The sequence below is a fragment of the Saccostrea cucullata genome, unplaced genomic scaffold, assembly GCF_032062105.1.
Source record: "Saccostrea cucullata isolate Sc308-1 unplaced genomic scaffold, CSIRO_AGI_Scuc_v1 ctg10710, whole genome shotgun sequence".
Lineage (NCBI taxonomy): Eukaryota > Metazoa > Mollusca > Bivalvia > Ostreida > Ostreidae > Saccostrea > Saccostrea cuccullata.
This window is the reverse complement of record NW_026923191.1, coordinates 635-21,071: the sequence shown is the minus strand read 5'-3', so window position 1 is coordinate 21,071 and position 20,437 is coordinate 635. Positions and strand designations below refer to the sequence as shown.

The window sequence follows — 20,437 nt, the reverse complement described above, 5'->3', positions numbered from 1 at the left end:
ATTTGTTTGAAAATTGTGCCATATGGTTGCATGTTTGATTTTTTTATTTATTCTCATTTGAATGATTGGTGCATGACTAAAATATTTTCACATGCTATAAATTTATATTTAATTAAGTGCTCATTAACTGAAAAATGTTGTAAATAACTTTTCAATTCCTTTTGCTGATCTATGATTTCATCTATATTTCTAGTCCTGGAAGTTTGATCTACTGCACAGATTTACACACTGTTACTCTGTGTTTTCATCAAGTTTGATAAATATCTGAAATAGTAATTCTAATATCGCAAGTTATGCATAATTAATTCAACATGTTCTTATGTATTTACTGATTGTAATATATGTTCCAGTTCTGTCATGAAGGAGGTTTGATGTTAACTCCATGAAAATTGAACCTTATGAAATGCATACTTCTTAATAACCAAAAATATTTAACTAGAAATAACATCAAGCCTTCTTAGATTAAAAATAATCGTTTTTTTATACAATTTTACCGTCCCTAATTTAAATAAATTCATTTAAAATGTGTTTTATTGTGATTTTTTGAATGGTTTTGGTTAATAATTATTCACTGTGTTATCAATGCTTTGGATTTTGTAAGTTATAATGTACTACTGTGCGGGCGTGGTGTTCAGACTGACGAGTTCGATTGTCCGTGGCCAGATAGCTCATTTAAGTTGCTTGAGCACCTGACTGACTGGAGATTTCACTGGGTCTGTTAAACGCTCTTATTTTTATATGTCAAGGTCATGTGCAATCCAACCAATCAAAAAATACGGGCAATGTTAAAGTTTTTGCGTACAAACAGAAATACGGACGGACAGGGCATAAAAAACTATATACCTCCGAATATATTAACCTTGTTCTGAAATAATTACGTAAGTGTTTGCTTTATTAGAGATCTGATTTTTGAGTCCCCTAGAGGTTAAGAATAGTGAAATTTACATCTTTCGTAAGGAATTTTTAAAAATCACAAAATTTGATAGATTGAACTGACTTTATTTCTGTATTCTCAGATAAAACTCAGTTTATAACATAACATTAGTTGTCCCATGTTTTGTAATAATTGCTTTCCTAACATATTCATTGCGTAAATGGAAACGCAGATATTGAGAATTTGCCTTATATAGTTATAAATATAAATTCATTATACAGATGTAACGAAATACGGATATATAGCGAATGAAATGCATAGGTCCCATAGGACTTCGTTATAAGCGAGTTTTACTGTACACTGAGCATTGTTAATCAAATTAAAGAGCATTGTAATTAATCTAATTAAAACTTCCTGATTACTTCCCACATGTATATTTTAAAAATACTATACTTATTGAACAATAAAATAAAAGATGTAGAGAGAGAACACATGTAAATGATAAAATAAGTGAATATGTTTGTAGACTACTGACAAAAGCCGATAATATTGTTGACGTATACATATAACGTATTTCTTTGGGTACCTTGGATGAAATGCTATCATTGTTTCGTGATTTTTAACCTAACTTTTGAGCTGTAAATGCCGAATCTCTATACCTTGAATATCTTGTGTTTAGATCTTCCTGGTTGAGATTGTATTATTCTCACGTTCAATTAAAATTCAAGTATTTTAAAACTTGTCGGTCATGTCACGAATATATAAGCCCTCCCTCTTTCGTACACCTGGATATTAAATTGCATTTTTATGTCCCACAATAAAATGAATGCAAGCGTTCATACAAGGAAGCGATATACAGATAAAAGAATTACACAAAGATGCGATCAGTTATCAATTACAATTATCCTTCAGAGTTTAAATGTCCAGTCAAACAATCGATTTTGGTCGACTGACTAGACTTGACAAAGTTACACACTATAAAATACAATAAAATATAGTGAAATATCTTGTCAAGTTGTAATATTCTGAAAGGAAAAAGAAACGCACAGTAAACTTTTAAAGAAAAAACTTGTCAAAATCTTTTGTGATTTTGATTTTTTAATCTACTAGTTATTGAAATACGTATGTCGATACCCTCAAAAGTGAAAGTAAAAAAACCACCACCAACCTTATTTCGCGCATTTTTTTAAAGATTTTTTTTTCAAATATAATACAATTTGGTAAAAATTTTGTTTAAATTTCAAAGAAAAAAATTCGGGTTAAGTAAACCCGGGGCCCCCCAACCCCCCCCCCCTTTTAAACAGAAATTTTTTAAAATTCCGCCCCTTAAAAAAGGGGGGAAAAATTTTATTTTAAATTGAAATTGGGGGGTTTCGCCCCCGGGATTTAAAATATTTCCTTGGAAAATGAATTAAATAAAACCCAAAATCTTTTTTTATGTTTTAGGCAAATTTGGGATAAAACAAAAAATTTAAATTTCAATAAAAAATGTAAAGTTTAAAGGGGATTTGTTTTTAAATTTTTTTGGAAAATAAGGCTTTTTTCCCCGGTTTTTGCAAAAACATTGTTCCGGTATAATTTGTAAAAATACCATTTCCATTTCCGTAAAAAAGGAATTTTTTCAGGGGGGGAAAAAATTTTTAAAAAAAATTCCCTGAATATTACTTAAGCTAGTGGCATGATGAAAAGCCTTATCTTGTTGTGACATTGTTACTCACTGTCATGGTTGGTTGGAAACCTTTCAAGTTATTCTCTGACAACTGAAAAAAATTTTCACGCCCGGCCGCCCTTCCCCCAGTTTTGGTTGCGGGTTTTTTAATAAAGGGGAATAGAAGGCTAATGCAGTGTTTAAGTAAAAAATATTTGGTACTAAAAGAAATAAGTTCACCCTCCGACCCCCCACCCCTACCCCACAACACACACACAGATACACACCAAATACTTATAGGATTTTTCTAGTCGCGAATTTTTTGTTTTGGTTTGTCAAGCCTTTTCAGGTAAGTTTGAAAAAAAAATACCTCACAATAATGTTCATTCACGCATCTTAATTCTTAAAAATAAAAATTAAATTGTGAGGTGGGAGAAAAGATTACTAAGTAATTATTCAAAAATGATCAATTTAAAAAATCAAGTACTTATATTTCTACCTGGGGCTTGGTGTAAAATGCCAATGATGGAGACTCTAAAATGGAGTAACAAAGGGTGGCTCTTATGTCAATTTCAGTACATCCTTTATTCAGCAAAAAAAACCCCCCCCCCTTTACAATTATTCAAATTTTGAATACTTTAAAGAGTTACTTTAAAGGGAGTAGCATGGGGCATAAAACTTTTCGTTTTTTATGGCTTCCCTTTTCACTTGGCGTCTATTATCTATCAAAATATAAAACAAAATCACTAGCCATATGTATGGGATGCCAAATTCACAAAAAAAGAGCTAAACAAAGTTTCACAGTCAATGAACTAGGTTTATGGTTCTAAACTATAGTTTAAGGACTGTAAAATATAGTTTACAACGTAAATCTTTATTTTTCATCTGTAAACCATAGTTAACGCTATATTAAATATAGTTTTTTAAAACTATAATTAACGAATTTAAAGTATAGTTCACGGTTTGTAAACTAAGTTTACAGTCGATTAAAAATAGTTTATCAACTGTGAAACTATGTTTAGCTCATTTTATTTATTTGGCGTGGCATAAAATAGCCCTTTTTTTTTGATATCCAAAGGTCATTTTTGGATTAAATCTCATATTTGTTGTTTTCAAATAGACCGTTTCTCATTCTTCATGTTCTATGTGAAAAAAATGACAGAATATGCACTTCAGGATAACTTTGATGTTTCTGTTTCATTCCGTCATTGTTACTGATTCTCCTTAACATACTTTATAAAATATTACCAAAGTGTTAGTTTCAGGATAAAATAATTCATTTAGTCAGCTTCAGGGAATTCTGTTTTTTAATTGTTTTTGTTAAACCCCCCCTGTTAAAAAATTCAAATTTTTAAAAAAAAAAGTGTTAAATTTTTTATTAATTTTTTTTGTTTTTAAAAACGAAAGGGAAGGGGGCAAGCAAAAATTTAAAAAATGAAAAAAAAAAAAAAGGTTTTTTTTTACTTTCCGGTATGTTTTTTAAATTTTTTGGTTTTTTTTTTTACCTTTTTTTTTTGGAAAAAATTTCAAAAAAAAAAAAAAACCAAAAAACCCAATTTTAAATTTTATAGGGGAAAAGGGAAAAGGAAAAGGGGGGAGGGAAGGGTAGGAACCTTTTTTTTTTTTTAAAAAAATTGTTTTTTTTTTTCTTTTTTTTTTTAATTTTTTGGGCTAGATTCGCAAAGTAAGGAGTTACGCCGCGGGTTCGAATCCCACTGTGGGACGTGGAGACCGGTCTTAATTAAAATGAGACCATATAAACCGAGGTCCCGTGTCGCAGTAGGTGCTGGCACGAAAAAGATCCCTCCAAATCGCATCATCGATCTCGGGTCTTTCGGTCAGAGTTCGGAAAAACAACCTTGAATGTATTAACATCGCCGGACGTTAAAAATTTATACATTTCCTGTTTAGTCAAATGTAAGATAGACGAAGTAAGAAGTCCCTTCCATAGTTTATTTTAGGTAATATCATTACATTGAATAAAGTTAAACTCCATATTCCACAGATAAAAGGTCTCCATGCATTTATTTCAAAGATCGTGAAAAAGGAGGGTTGTCATGGCGTCTCCAAAACATTCAAAATGTTTTTCCCCTAATGGGGAAAGGGGCCCGGGGAAAATTAGTTGAAACCCTCCCCGTCAATGGTTTTTGTGTCGATTAAACCCAAAAATTTTCAGCTCTCCACCGGCAAGTGGCGACGCCCCTTTGTGTGAAAAATTCTCGAGAGGGACGTTAAACAATATACAATCAATCTTTTCATGGGCCCAAAACCCCATTGAAAATTGATAATTGGTGACGAAAAAAAGTGGTTATTATATTTTTTTATTGCATGATAGTGAGGGAAAAGAAGACTTTTCGCCAAGAAAATAATTCCCCGGGGTTCCCCAGGGGAAATAATTTTTTCCCGAAAAGTCTTCATGTTTCCCGAAAAATCTCAAATGAATTTTTTTTAACCAAAAAAAAAACCTTTTGAAATAAACATAAATTTAAATTCCCCGTTCAAATTTTTATAACGTAAATTTCTAAAAGATTTGGTAACACATTGATAGTTTTTACGTAAAGGCTTTTGTATCAATCTGGGAGTTTTCGTTAAACAACAGAAGTTATTGGGGAAAATTCCAGGTGTTCCAAGAGGTGGAATTAAAAAAGCGTCCACGCGGGGAAATATGAATTTTCGGGAACGTAAACTTAAATCAATCAGATAACCTTGGGAAAATTTATAATGGGTAAAAATACATTTTGCGTTCCTGCCTTTTGCTTAATCTCGACGCAAAATGAAAAAAATTTAAAAGCCAAAAATCGTGTTATTACTTTTGCGTTATTGCCAAAAAAGAAAACGCAAATGTAATCATCCTAAAAAGAATGTTGTTACATTTCGCGTTATTACATTCTGCGATTTGACGCAAAATGTAATAACACAAAATTAATAATCCAAGTTTATACATTTCGCGTTGTTATTACATTTCGCGTTGTAACAACGCCTATTGGCGTATAATGTGCGTTCAAACCCCGGAAAATCATAATTTAAGTTAACAGTCTGATCTTATCAAGAATTAGTTCACATTTTAAGATTTCCACCTTTTGCATCATGACTCCTGATGTTATCCCTTGCACTTACTGACACTCCATTTTGGATACTCCATCCTTTTATTTTACACCAACCCGTACTCTTTTTTAAAATTGTGCAATTTATAAACAATGAGAAATCGATCGATAACTGCTATGCAACTCGACACAAATATTTTGGAAATTTTTTTTACCAAAATCAATTTAAAACGCAAGACGAAGTAAATTCAATTGTTGCCAAGCATCTTTGTCATGTTTGTAGTCTCTGAAATTAAGTTTAACCAGTTTGCTGCGTAACCTCTTGCAATTTTCAGTTCAGAATAAGATGTTTTATTTCCAACTGATAAGATCATATGTCTTAAATTCTGACATTTTCATGCAATACACTATCTCAGATTGTTGATATAAAGCTACGATTGACACACATCGCTGTCAATCATTTTTTTTTGGCAGTCAATATAATTTTTTTCCGTCAATAAATCTGTCGCTATCATAATTTTCTTCCCGAATAAATTTTATCAGCAGTAAGTGGCTTCTGTTTATAGCCATGACATCAAATATTGGGGAAGAACAACACTTGGAGTTTCCATCTACTTTCTTTTTAAATCCCGAACTTTGCACAAAAGTTAGTATGAAAATAATAGTTATTTGACAACTGCAGAATTTTGCTTTTTTTAAAATCAAAGAACTGAGAGTACTAAATGTATACGGTGGCATTTAAATAAAATTATGTTTCGGATTTTAATTTGGATGCCCCGTAAACGAAGTTTGGGGTATATAGTTTTTGTCGTGTCCGTCCGTTTGTCTGTTGTACGCAAAAACTTTATCCTAGCCAATAACTTTTGATTTAGTGGAGCTATGACTTTCATATTTTTCATGTGTATTCATTGTGACAAAACGTTCTTTGGGTACCCCAAATTTGTCCTTTTGACTTGACCTTGGAGTTGGACCCACTTTTACACAAAGTCTTTACTTTTACCATATATTTTGAACAGTAGAAACCAGGAATCTTATACTTCATATATGTATTTTTTGGGCAAGACCTTTATTGAATACCAACAACTTTGACCTTTTGACTTATAAAAAACTTAAACCTTGGCCAAAACTTTTGAACCGAGGGCTAGTGCTTTCATACTTCACATATGCAATCTTCGTAAGAAAACCCTTCGTTTGATATCAAGAACTTTGAGCCTTTACTTGGATTTGACTACTTTAAAAAAAACTTTGACCATAACTTTAAAAGGGTTAAGCTTAGTGCTTTCATACTTTACATATTTAATTCCTTGTGATAAGACCTTTAATTGTATATCAAGAACTTTGACCTTAGAGTTTGACCTACTTTTTAAAATTTTTAACCTTGGCCATAAGTTTTGAACAGTTATGGCAAGGGTTTCCATACTTCACTTATATATTTTTTTGTTGCAAGACCTTTTATTAACCCAAAAAACCTTTTTACCTTGACCTTGGAGATTTCCGTACTTATGAAAAAACATTAACCTTGGCCATAACTTTTGAACGCTAAGGACTAGTGCTCTCATATTTCACATATGTATTCCTTGTGAAAAGACCCTTCATTTTACTTTTTTAAACATGAACTTGAAATTGACTTTTTTTTAAAAACACCTTGACCATGACGTTTGAAGGATAGGGTAGGCTATATATTTTTATCTGACCTTTAAAGACCTTTATTTGATATCACAATTTTTAAACCCTTTACCTTTTATTTACCTATTTTAAAATTTTTAACCTTTCCAAAATTTTAAAAGTAATTGGGTTCATTATTCACAAATGTATTCTTTGTGGCAAGACCTTTTATTGATATCAATGACCTTGACATTGAAGAGTTTTGTACTTATGAAAAACTTTAATCTTGGCCTACTTTCATATTTCACAATAATATTTCCAGCGTACCCTGCTTTTGGTACCAATATATTAAATTTGCATGTAGGAAAAAATTTTAAATTTTTCCTTGTTGCCACACGGGGACATAGTGTTTTACAAACACATCTTGTTTTCTTCTAATATTACGGCAGTACAAAACATCCGTGGACTCTATTTTTACCTATTTCTTAAAAAAACCATAAGAAACAAGATGTGTTTGTGAAACACTATCTCCCCTATGACAACATGCAAAGACTTTTCAATTTTCTTAAATGCAAATTAAATATGTTTACCAAAGTAAAGGGTTTTTTCCGAGCCAAAAGGAATTTGAACTACCCTATATATATATTGGATTCCGAAACTTTAAAAATTCTTAAAAAAAAGATACATTGGGGTTTCCCGTAAATGTTCAACCAAGCCTCTTTCGTTACTCCTCACTAAGTATTTACAGTAGTGAAAAAAAACTTCAGGAGTACTGTGCAACAATATACTCGAGAAGTGGTGTGAATCAGATGTGGATACTCAAAAATTCCAAAGAAATTTTGGACAATTTCAAATCCCAAGATTTTACCAAAATCAACAACTTTTTAAAAAACATACTTTTCAACTTTCTATACAACCTTTCCCCACGATAAATTGAAGTCCAGGCTTTTTGATATCATTGACAGCTGCTTTTTTTAAACAAGAAGCCCAAGGGCCTTGAATCGCTCTTCTGATAAATTATACAATCTATCCTAAGACCCAAGATGCATCAACTGACAAAGTTTGATGATTCTTAGCCAGTTAGGGCTGAAAATATTTAAATGTCACTATAAAATACCATAAGTAGGTCATGGTGACTTTCTTTTTGATTGAAATTTTCTGAGGACACAAGATGCATTAATTGACAAAGATTGATGATTCTAACCCAAAAACAGTACTTGAGATATTCTTTAAGTGGGTCACAGTGACCTTCTTATTAGTCAACATTCTCCAAAAACCCCAAAAGTGCATCAACTGACAAAGTCTGACAATTTCTAGAAATAAGTACCCTAGAATACTTAAATATAGCCATAAATTTCACAAGTAGGTCACCGTGACCTATTTTTCAATTATCATTCTCCAAGAACCAAATGTTAAAAATAACAAAGTTTGATGATTTAAAATAATACCTGAAATACCTAAATATAGCCAAAAATTGTAAAAAAGTAGGTCACCGTGACCTTTTTTTGGTCACATGATCCAAAAACCCAAGATGCATCTACTACAAAGTTTGAGATTCTAAGCCAATCAGTACCTAAAGATATTAAAAATAGGTCACCGTGACCTATTTTTTGGTAGACATATGAAAACTTAAGATGCATCACTACAAAGTTTGATGATTTAACCACTCAGTACCTGAGATATTCAAAAGTCGGTCAAGTGACCTACTTTTTGGTCGCCCAAAAACCTAAAACCCAAAAATTTTATGTTTCAAGCCAAAGTTGAGATAAAAAAATCTAAATAAAATTCAAAAATGGAAACCCCTTTTGCCCAAAATTGAAAAAAAAAAGATTTGGTGATTCTAAACCTCTAGTGTCTTAAATAAGGGATTAAATGTTTTAAAAAGATTAGCCCAATTAAAAATTCCGAATTTTGTTGATTTTGTTTGTGGACCAAAGATGACCAACTGACAAAGTTTTATGATCATAGGCCTTAAAGTGTCCAAAATATGCCTCCAAATCAATTTGAAAACTAAAGCCCGTAAAATTTAAAAAGTAGGTCACCGTGACCTACTTTTGTTTTAACATGATGTCATGTCCTTAGATGCATCAACTTACAAGATTTAATGACCCTAGTATTTATATTAAGCAAAATATCAACGTTTTTATTAAGTGTAAATTTTGGTCAACTTTGAAGTGACCTTGAGACCACGCCCTTTGCCCCAGGGTCATGCCTTGAACAATTTTTAATCCTCAACATATCCCGATCCTTGTATGTAAGTTTGGTGAAAATCTGCCTGGTGATTCTGGAGAAGACTTTTTAGCAACCAGTACTTTTGGTTTCATTTTCCTGATTATCTCCTTTTGTTTTAGGGTTCCACCCCTAGTTTTAGTATAAATGGTAGCCCTTGGGCCAAGGATACCCTGTGACAAATTTGACAATGATTGGCCAAGGGATTCTTGAGATATGGCCCATATTGTAAAAAGTATGTGTATGTACACTACACAAATGGCCATAACATTTAAGCTCTTTGAGACTTTGGCTCAGAAGAAGGCTCAATAAAAATGGAACTCGTAAATTTATTTACCTGGTCATTGGTCATTTGCAAAATCAATTTGTTAAAACACATACTAGGATTGCACAAACAAGTACTCTGAAGTTGACATCAAAGAGATGATTGAGTTTCTGATTGACAATATCTATGTGGTTTTTGGAGACCAGGTATTCCAACAATCTACTGGAATTCCCATGGGTACCAATTGCGCTCCGTTATTAGCGGACCTTTTTTTATATTCACATGAAGCAGGATTTGTGCAAAATCTTATGCGTGAAAAGAAGGAAACAATTGCTGTGGCCTTCAACTCGACATTCAGATATATCGACGACGTATTGTCAATTAACAATGGTAATTTCATTCCTACGTCGATACGATATATCCTGGTGAGCTTGAGATAAAAGATACCACAGAGTCTGACACATCTGTTTCATACTTGGATATTTTACTTGAAAAGACGTTAATGGTAATCTAACAACCAAGCTATATGATAAACGTGATGACTTTAACTTTTCTATCGTCAACATCCCTTACTTATGCAGCAATATAACTTCATCACCTGCATACGGAGTGTATATCTCTCAGTTGATTTGATACGCAAGTGCTTGCTCTACGTATGAACAATTTCTAAAACGAAGTAAATTATTGACAGGTAAGTTGATGAAACAAGAATATCTGCCGTCTCGTTTAAAGCCAATTCATTTCGTAAGTTCAATGGTCGATACAATGACCTTGTTAGCAAATACAATTTATCATTGAGTCAAATGCTGACTGACGTTTTCCATACTAACTGTTAGTCCATTATTTATACACTGAATTGACGGCGGATTTTTCCGTTATTTCCTGATCATGATAAGGAGCACTTAGCGGGTGTAACCAGTCAGCAGGGGATGCTCACTCCTCCATGGTACCTGATCTCACCTCTGATGTTTCGGAGGTCAGTGTTTGCTCTGATCTTATTATGTATTGTTTTATGGACTTTGAGATTGAATACTATTCGTTATCTCCATATCCTTCACAAGAAATACAATTGTGAAAAATTATGAAAGCCGTAGTACCACTTGTTCAAAAGTTATGGCCAGGGTTAAGGTTCTTTTAAAGGTATGTCAAACTCCAAGGTCAAGGTCAAAGGGTCAAAATTGTTGGATTCTAAAGAAAAGGCTTGTCACAAATATTATGAATGTGAAGGATGAAAGCCTTTGCCCTTACCTTTCAAAATTTATGACCAAGGTTAAAGTTTTAAAAAAGACGGTCAAACTCCAAGATTAAGATCAAAGTTCTTGGTATCCAATGAAAAGTCTTGTCACACTGATACAATATGTGAAGTATGCAGGCCCTATCCCTAACCCTTCAAAAATTATGGTCAATAATTGTTTTTTTTATGTTGTTCAAACTCCAAGGTCTATGTAAATAGGTCATTATGTTGGTATCCAATGAAAGGGCTTTTTACAAGGATTACACCTGTGAAGAATGAAAGCCTTAGCCCTTACTGTTCAAAGGTTATGGCCAAGGTTTTTTTAAGTATATAAATCTCCAAGGTCAAATTTGTTGGTATCCATGGAAAGATCTTGTCACAAGGATTACATATGTGATGTTTGAAAGCCCTAGTATATGTCATTCAAAAGATATTACCAAAGTAAAAGTTGGGAAATTTTGTGAAAAAGTGTGTCAAACTCCTAGGTCAAATTTGTTGGTATCCAAAGAAAAGGCCATGTCACAAGAAATACACATGTGAAATATGAAAGTCATGGATCCACTAAATCAAAGGTATGAGCAAGTTTTGCAGACAGACACAGACAGACAGATAGACGGAAGGACACGAGATGATTTTAAAAAAATTAATACGAAGAAAGCATGCCAAAACTTAATATTTGAATGCCCCCGTAAACGAAGATTCGGGAGTATATAGTTTTTGCCACGTCTGTCTGTCTGTCTCTTTGTCCGCACATATGAATTCTGTGTTAAAAGATCTTTCATTTGATAAAACAATTTTGGCCTTTAGACCATGACCTTGGAGATTGACCTGCTTTTAAAAAACTTTAACCTTGGCTATAACTTTTGAACGTAAAGGGCTAGGGCTTTCAAACTTCACATATGTTATTCTTGTGACAAGACCTTTAATTGGGTACCAACAACTTTGACTTTGGAGATTGACCTACTCTTACAGAAATTTTAACCTTGGTCATAAGTTTTGAACGGTAAGGGATAAGGCTTCCATACTTTACATGTGAATCCTTGTGGCAAGACCTTTCATTGGATACCAACAACTCTGACCTTTTAACCTTGACCTTGGCCTACTTAAAAAAAATAACCTTGGCCATAACTTTTATGGGGTAAGAGCTATGGCTTTCATACTTCACATATGTAATTGTTATGACGAGCAGTGCACAAAATTGTGAATGGCATGGCCTCTGTTTTAAAACAATGTCGCCCGCATGGCGCAGTGGTTAGAGCGTCTGCTCTAGAGTCGCGAAGTAAGGAGTCAATCCTTACGTCCCGGGTTCGAATCCCACTGCAGGACGTGGAGATTGGTCGTTCGGATGAGACCGTATAAACCGAGTCGCAGTAAGAGCAAGAAAAACGTCATTCACTGCTCAATGGCCCTAAGTGCCGAGTAAAGGACAAAATTTGCAGCTCTCCACCGGCAAATGGTGGCGTCTCCATATGAGTGAAAAATTCTCGAGAGGGACGTTAAACAATATACAATCAATCAATCAATCAAATTCAATGGTTGGAAAGATGTTATATGAGATCAAGTGACCTACAAGACCCATGGACTTCTTGTTTAGATAAACTAGCTGTATTTCCTTGTGACAAAGTACGACATAAAAGTCATGCAGATTTTACTTATAAAACAGAAGACTTTTTCCACACCATAGACCAATAATTATAAAGAAAAACCAAGCAAGTCAGCAGGAGAGAAGAAAGGATTTTAAACATAGTGTCTGTTGTATTCAAGAACATTAGACATTAATGCTTTGCGCAAGTTACTAGTATATTTAAATTTTTATGGTGTGCACGATTGACCTTAGGCTAAGATTTTTTGAATGTTTATGACCAGGTTATGATTATCATAAACTGTTCTCTTTTTAGAAAAAAAAAATCAAGAGGGTGAATAATCTAAAAATCTCTTCAATACATTAAAATTGCATCTGTCCATTATTTTGGAATCAGATTCAAGGATGGCATCAAAACTTCAAAATGGCCGGTTTTGCAGATATAATATCCAGCACTGTTTTCAATGTGAGTATGACGATAGATTCTTTATCCTGTCGTTGTGTTTTTATTTTATATCACGGGGAAGATGAAGAATCGGGTCATTGAAGAGTAACTGGTCGTCCTACTCATCCAAGGATCCTTACATGGAAATTCACAAAAACATAGGCCTGCATTAACTGAAAGAAAATAGAAAAAAAAGAAATATAAGAATTAAAAATTTAAACACCAAGATACAACCAATATTTTATTTAAATTTTGTGTATTCAAGTATTGCGGCCTTAGTAAAATACTGTAAATGCATTTTAAGCCACATGAATTGTCATTTTGTAAATTTTGAATTTACCGGGTGGCAGTAAAAAATAAAATGCTGCTACACTGTATCCGGTAATTTAAAACATAAGATTTACAAAATGACGGTATTGTACAAATAAGGCTCAATCATGAGGTCGATCCATAGACAAATTTCACAGAAAAGCATATCGACCGAGCACGAATATAACATAACAAATGTATATAGTCCTTTCATTCGGTCAAATTACTAACAAATCAGCTTCACGGAAAAGCATTTCCTGCAGGAAAACAATTATTCAAACCTATTTCAAGATTATTTTTTAACATATGGACGTCTTACACATAGTGAAACTCAGAAAGGAAAACTAGGAGGTTACAAACAGTAATATGGAGACTTTTTTTTGTTTTCAACAATGGAAGATCGCAAAAGAAAATGATGTCGTCACACAGCCTTCAATGCCTTAATTATGCAAATCCCGACTATATAATAAAACAATTATGGACTCTTTTGGTGTTGAATATGGTTTGTCATTCACCAGAAAATATTCATATTGACCGAGGCGAAGCGCTGGCGCTTCATGAAAAATATGCCTACGTGCAAGTCTGTGTGATTCACACACCAATAATTCACACTACACTGAAAAAACATTCCTTGTATTTACATTTTACATGTTCGGAAGCAACTAAAATATACTCAATATTTGAATTTCTCGCTGCCCTATATCGCTGCATTTTTACTAACGTCGCTGCAGCCTCATAGTGAGGTCACGTTAACGCACGTTTTCTCCGTGTATATTTCTACGCGTGAATATACTTAAGAAATAAGGTATCATTTTTTGAGTTTTATTGAGATGTAAAACGGGCTTTATGGGAGATTTGATCATGTGCCAACCCGTTTTTATGGAACGCCAAATTAACATGTATTCAAATAATTGCACCTATCTTCAAATAATTGTACCATCTTCAAATGAATTGAAGATAGGTACAATTGAATTAAAGATAGGGCCAATTGAATTAAAGATAGGTACGATTGAATTGAAGATAGGTATAAATAATTATACCTATCTGTAAATAATTATACCTACATACAAATGAATTATACCTATCTTTAATAGAATTACACCTATCTTTAATTTAATTAAAGATAGGTTCAATAGACCGTTTCACGGTAAATGCGGTACTGCTCTTTTGCAGGGCAAAATCATATAGTTTGGTGAAATATGACGTAAAGGTAATTGTTAGAGATACGTCATTTAATTATCTGTCTACAAAAACTTCGCCAAACGGTATTATTTTGCCCTGCAAAAGTGTAGTACCGCAGTTACCGTGAAGGGGCTATTGAATTATACCTATCTCTAATTCATTTGAAGATATATATAATTGATTTGAAGATATGTACAATTGATTTGAAGATAGGTTCAATTAAGACATATCCACAAAGGATTTAAAGATAGGTACAATTCAATTATACCTAGGTTCAATTCGTTTTATGTTGTTGGTAAATAATGAACGCTCCCTTGGAGACAATATTGAGTATGGAGGGAAACACACAGAACCTACAGAGCGACGACACAAGGATGAAAGGAGAAATAAAGGTTAATTCAAAATGTGCAAAAAGCATCATATACTTATAAAAATACACATGTACATCATGTAAGTTTATCTTGTATTGCAACCAGATGAAGATTCCGATAAACTTTCGCGCCAGCTGTGACGTATCGGAAATGACGTATGATAAAGGGAGTAGTTGTTATTGCCAATATCTTAGTAATTAAAGATAGGTTCAATTAATTGTCCCATCTTTAAATCAATTATACCTATCTACAATTCATTGCATTTGTACCTATCTTCAAATCAATTTTACCTATCTTCAAATGAATTAAAGATAGGTATAATTAATTGTACCTATCTTTAATTCATTTAAAGATAGGTACAATTGATTTAAAGATAAGTACAATTCATTTGAAGATAGGTACAATTCAATTGAAGATAGGTACAATTATTTGAAGATAGGTACAAATATTTGAATATATGTTAATTTGGCGTTCCATACGTTTTACATCTCAATAAAACTCAAAAAATGATACCTTATTACTTATATTTACATTTGTGACTTATTCATACTTTAAATTTGCCTGATTGTTATTTTTAACGTGCGAAATGCGTTATATTTCAAACCCAACGGCATGTATGTAATCCACTAAACGCGCGTCACTCGGATGACTCGTACCTCGCACATAACCTCGGACGTCAACGGTGATCTACCATCTTGCTGATTCAGTCATGTGATTTATTTGAATTCTTTCAAATGTCATACATTTGAAATCGGAGTTATTTTGTGGCACACTCAACAGTTTTTTCTTGCTTTCAAAGCCTGTTAACATGAGGATGTAATCAAAACCTGTTTACGATAAAGAATTGCATAAATTAAGAAACATTTTCGAAGAACGTTATGCAGAGCGAAATATGAAATGAGTGATAAGGCAGTTTCCGGCGGAGAAATGTAGGATTGTTGCGTATTCCTACCAATCACATCCGAGGTTTGAATGGGGCGGAGCGGAGTCAGCCGAGGATTGCCGATTGAACGCGCGTCGACCCTTTATGACGTCACACAGAGATTACGTCGAACGTTTATCCAACCGCACATCATGACCTCTTGACCCTGTACCTGTATTTATTTAAGGAATGAAGCTTATTTCAAATTTTGTTATCCAATATAACATAACTTGGGGCAGTTAACGCTTTATAAACCGCGAAGCGGTTTATAAAAAAGGTAAATGCCCAGTTATGTTATTTTCCCCCGCTTGAAAAGTGGGGATATTAATTTGGGTTTTCCGTCCGTCCGTCGTCCCTCGTGTCGTCGTCCGTCCCTCTTTCTGTCTGTCTGTAACGCTTTCGTTTCCACACGATATCTCGAGAATCCTTTGAGCTTTCGCAATGAAAAATTTCATGCAACTCCCTATGGACTAAAGAAGACCCCCATTGATTTTAGGTCAAAGGGTCAAAGATCAAGGTCATAAATTCGCAAATCTTGTCTGTTATAACACTTTCGTTTCCACACGATATCTGAGAACTCTTTAAGCTTTTGCACTGAAATTTTACATAACAACTCTCTGTCGCCTAAGGAAGACCCATATTGATGTTGAGGTCAAAGGGTCAAAGTTCAAGGTGAAAAATTTATACATTTTGTCTGTGTGTAACACTATCCTTTCCGGGCGATATTTCAAGAAAATTTGAGCTTTTGCAGTGGAATTTTTCCAAAAGTCCCCAACCCCCTAATGTGTCCCGCCCCGTTGTTTATAAGTATTTATTGTATTACATGTCGCTATTTTTAGCACAGGGACATGAGAGAGTTATCACGTATAAACAGGTTCTCGGCGGACTCTATATTCTTATTACATCTATTAGAACTGTTTAATAAAGGTTAAGTTAGACATGCACCATGCATTGTATTAAATTTTGAAAATATCAACGTTATTATATGCGCTTCATCTTTATATATAGTGACAGCTTAAATAACTTGCATACATAGAGCGATTCCATGGCGCAGTGGTATTTTCGTTTCACATGTGGGCAAACCGGGTTCGACTTCGGGCGATGCATCATTTTTTTTTTTTGAAATATTAGTTTTACTAAATGATAGTACCCGCATGTGAAGTGAAAAATTTATAAAGGTGTGGCTTCTACAAACTCATAAAATCATCATCACAGAGTGATAAATATTCCATATAAAAAGAATCTTTATACACATAATAAAGAATAAGCAATCAAATCTTTATATTCCATATTGGCATATTTTATTTGCCTCAGTATACATGTATACATTTCATAATTTTTCAACTTAGTCAGGGGACCGACCCCCCCCCCCCCCGAACTGCGCATGGTTTACGTTTTCCCTAAGCGGGGGACACAAATATTCTTGAATTAGCTTGTTTCGTATAACATAAGTTGAAATATGCTTATTCCTTATAATTTAATTTCAACATAGACAATAAGACAATTTTTCCATTTTTTTCTTTCGGAAAAAGGCTTGAAATATCGCATTTTTAAAAGTTAACGGTAAGCGGAGTAATATGTTTTTGAGCAACTCATTTACAGGGAAGTTATTATCAAAAATAAAACCTTAACCAATCAATAGTGTTAAACAAAAATTTAAAATTTTACAGTTATAAAAACGCTTGCTTTCAGTAGTGTTATATAAAGGAAAACATTTGCAAATGTAAATATACAAAAATGACTTTCAAATCAATTTCACAGTTGGCTTAGTAGAAAGACAAATGTAAATATATTCTAATGGAAAAAGTGACCAGTACCATAATTTTGTCACAAAGGGAAGCATCAAGGTGCATTTTTTTAATGTTATTTTTTCATATATAAAGTTTACATAAGATACACTTCACAAAACTAAGTACACATTCACTGATAAGTTATGTACAAAGTACGTTTTTGAAGATATCAGGAAGTAAAAAGATAGTAGTAGGGAGCAGTTTCTGCCGACTCGTATGAAAAGAAAAATCAGTTGCCTAACCAGATTTTCATAAGCCCGATCCCGCTGTAAATCAGTAAAAGGTTAATTAAGTAATTAATAAAACTCATTAAAAAATTCTATTTTTAAATCACTAGTATTATTGTAAGTAAATGGCATATTTCGAAGAATATATTCTTTATATTTTCATTTATTTATCTAGATTTATTACTAATTTCTAACTAATTTACTTACTTTACTTTACTTTTAAATTTCACTTACCAGGCGATGATCTAGAATTTTTTAAAGGAGGGGGGGTTGAAGAAAAAGAGTTTTTACAATTTACACTTTACATATACATGCAGTTTCAGGCACGTAGCAACGGGGGGGGGGTGCCCTTTTTTGCCTAATATTACTTATACTATAGGAAATGTTCATTGAAAGGCTGGTTGCCCCCCCCCCATTTTTTTTTGTGAAATAAGGAAATGTAGTATTAGAGGTCAAAAGAACTGCAGGAAGTTGGCATTGAAAACTGTTGCTTCAAACCCCATACCCCCCCCCCTTAATAGGATTTTTGACTTTGGGCAATTTGGGTTTTTTTTTTTTTTGGTTTGTTTTTTTTTCTTGTAAACATTTTTAAGTAAGTAAATTTTTTTGCTGCCCTTTCAAAAACGATGATACTTGGCTTAGTTTTAAAAACTCAATAAGATACAGCGAGGAGATGGTTTTTAAATATGAGAGGATCTACCTCAGAAAAAAAAATACTAACCTCATTCTCCAACGAAAATTATTTGTGTAAAAGAAAGTGGGTTTTATTTTGTTTTCAAGACCGAGTTTCCTTATATATTACAACATTGGCATTTCACTTTTTCTCTCTCTTTTTACAAATCCAATAGGGGGTAGCAACTCTGTAACCCCCCCCTCCTCTAAATCCGCACTGCTTACTTTTACATCATACTTATTATTTATTCATTTGATTTTAAAGTTACCTCTATTTCAATTGAACTATCATATATTTTGGAAACTATATTTTAAAGATCCATGCATCAATTTTAAAAACTGATGAGCGCAATAATCGATTTGAACAGTACATTTATTCTAATGCTCTCTTCTATTAATGTGCGCTTTAATTCATCACTCTAGCTTAACATCGCAGATGTTTAATTATTCAAGTAATAAAATAACTTGCAATTTGAATTAAGTACATAAAAAATGTTTTATAACTGTAACATTATATTTTTCTTTTTTACGTTTTGCTGATTCAGATTTTCTCAGAAAACAACTGGAAACTTCGTATTATTCCGTCACGAGGTACATGTAAACGTATTCGCCGAATTGTGGCAAAGGTTTACCAAGGAATAAAATAATTTGAAACCGAGAAATTATCTCATGTGCATATTTATTTATATTCTATTGTTGTTAAATACATTTAATTGAAATAAGTTTTAAAGACGTTTTTCTTGTTGGTAACATATGGAAGTAGATCGTATAATATGTATTACATGTACATGTATAATGATATAAATATCACTCCATTGCATAAGTTCAGTTTATTTTTGTCGTGCGCTATTATGGATACTGCCAAGTATTTATTGCAAGCTTTAGCTTTCTTGTTTCGACTTGAACTACTCATATATCTTTATAAGTGTTCTGTTTTTAGATCACAATCTTTCATTGTGTACACCTGGATGTTACCCGAATAAAATACCCCAAAATGCAACTTATTCAAATGATAAAAGAAATCTCATTCAAAATGCCTAACTTCTTAGGTATACAAAGAACCGGTGATTCCAACTCGTACACATTACTTCCTCTTTCGCTTTAACGATAAACTGGTTGGTTGACAACGTACGGAAGGTACATGTACATGTATATACTTTTAATCAATATACGAACCAATGGTGTTCCCCAATGGCTACTCGAAAAAAAAACAAGTAATTATCACACTCAATTAAGGGGCCCTCTAAGGGGTACAGGTAGACTTATCTAAGCAATATTTTATAAATCAGATATATTCATTCAATTTAATTTTAATTCCGAGGGTTTTCTATTTTCCGAAATATACTGAATAAAAAAATAAATAAATAGTAGTAGATAAATTTAAGATTTAAGAGAAATGAAATTTTTATTGTACCATTAATTTAATTTTTTTTCCAAACTATTGATAGTATTGATTGAGAATTTACAAATTATTATCCCCTTTTTGTGCTACATTTTCAAACCCTTTTAGATAAATTAACACCAATGTTTTTTTTTTCTTTTCTTAAAGAATATATATATATATATATATATATATTTATGTATGATAAAGAAAGTGTTTCTAAAAAGTTTTCTTTAATTTATTTTATTTATATATCATTTTTAATTATCAAAACATTCTACTAAATCATCATAAAATTCAGATGAAGTTTATGAACTTCTTCACCTTGCATAGTAATCATTTAGTTGCGAAGAAAAAATGAAGATAGACTAAATAAGTTGTAAATATTGTAAATATGTGTGATATGAAAGTTAAACAGTGTTATTACATATAAAATGTGAAAATCAGTGCTGCTAATCAATAGAACTTCAAGATAATTTATAGTTTTTAATATATAATTTGTGCTTGTAAAAATATTTATTTAAGAAATATGTATGAAAATATTTATTCATAATAGTGCTGAAATTTAAAAAAAAAAATCCGTTTTATTTTGTTTCAATTCTGGTAGATTATTCATACAGGTAAGTTACCTGTACCCCTTAGAGGGCCCCTTAAATT

The 20,437-nt window shown here is 32.7% G+C and overlaps 1 long non-coding RNA gene across 1 annotated transcript; it reads right to left on the bottom strand.

The window, feature by feature from the left end:
* Positions 1-12,818: 12,818 nt before the first annotated feature.
* LOC134263396 (uncharacterized) lies at positions 12,819-13,377 on the bottom strand. Its single transcript, XR_009991252.1, has 2 exons — positions 13,267-13,377; positions 12,819-13,099 (listed from the first exon to the last, which is right to left on the bottom strand). It is a non-coding gene; the product is annotated as an uncharacterized LOC134263396 (long non-coding RNA).
* Between the last annotated feature and the right edge of the window lie 7,060 nt (positions 13,378-20,437).